Source organism: Egretta garzetta, unplaced genomic scaffold (genome assembly GCF_000687185.1).
Source record: "Egretta garzetta isolate BGI_Z169 unplaced genomic scaffold, ASM68718v1 scaffold260, whole genome shotgun sequence".
Taxonomy (NCBI): Eukaryota; Metazoa; Chordata; class Aves; order Pelecaniformes; family Ardeidae; genus Egretta; species Egretta garzetta.
Window position 1 is genome coordinate 1,791,946 of NW_009258662.1, and position 517 is coordinate 1,792,462.

Consider the following 517-nt stretch of genomic DNA (forward strand, 5'->3'; position numbering starts at 1 on the left):
GGAATCCGGCCGTGCTGATGTGGGAGCTGTTTTGTGGGAGGGATGGGAGAGGCAGTCAGGCTGTGAAAGACCGGGGGTAGAGTGGTACTGGAAACCAGATCGCCGGTGGGCAAAGCCATGCCTTTCACTCATCTTTCTCCTCCAGTATAAACCATCAAGAAGAACACTGGGAGACTGGGAGACTGGTAAAAACTGCCAGATGGGGTACAGGATGTGTCTGTTTGTCTCTCTCATGTGGGTCTCTCTTATTTTGGGATTTGCACTTTAAGGGCTGATGCAGACCCTTTTCCCCAGACCCCCATTTCCAAGCTATCCTCAGCTCCCACCACGTGAGAGGTCTGGGGATGCCTGGGGACCGCTCTCCATCCATCGTCTCACAGCAGAGCAGGGCTGTCTGCACGGAGGGCGGTGTGCCAGGGCTCAGGAATCGATTTCCACGGCTCCGCTGTCCTAACCTTACACTGAGAAACTCGAGTCTGCTGAGAGAGAAAGAGACAGACAGACCCACAGACGGCTG

General features: G+C 55.1%; 1 protein-coding gene across 1 annotated transcript in view; it reads left to right on the forward strand.

Moving 5' to 3' along the window:
* PLXNA4 (plexin A4) overlaps positions 1-517 on the forward strand; it is a 454,140-nt gene that overhangs the window by 297,822 nt on the left and 155,801 nt on the right. The window lies entirely within an intron of this gene.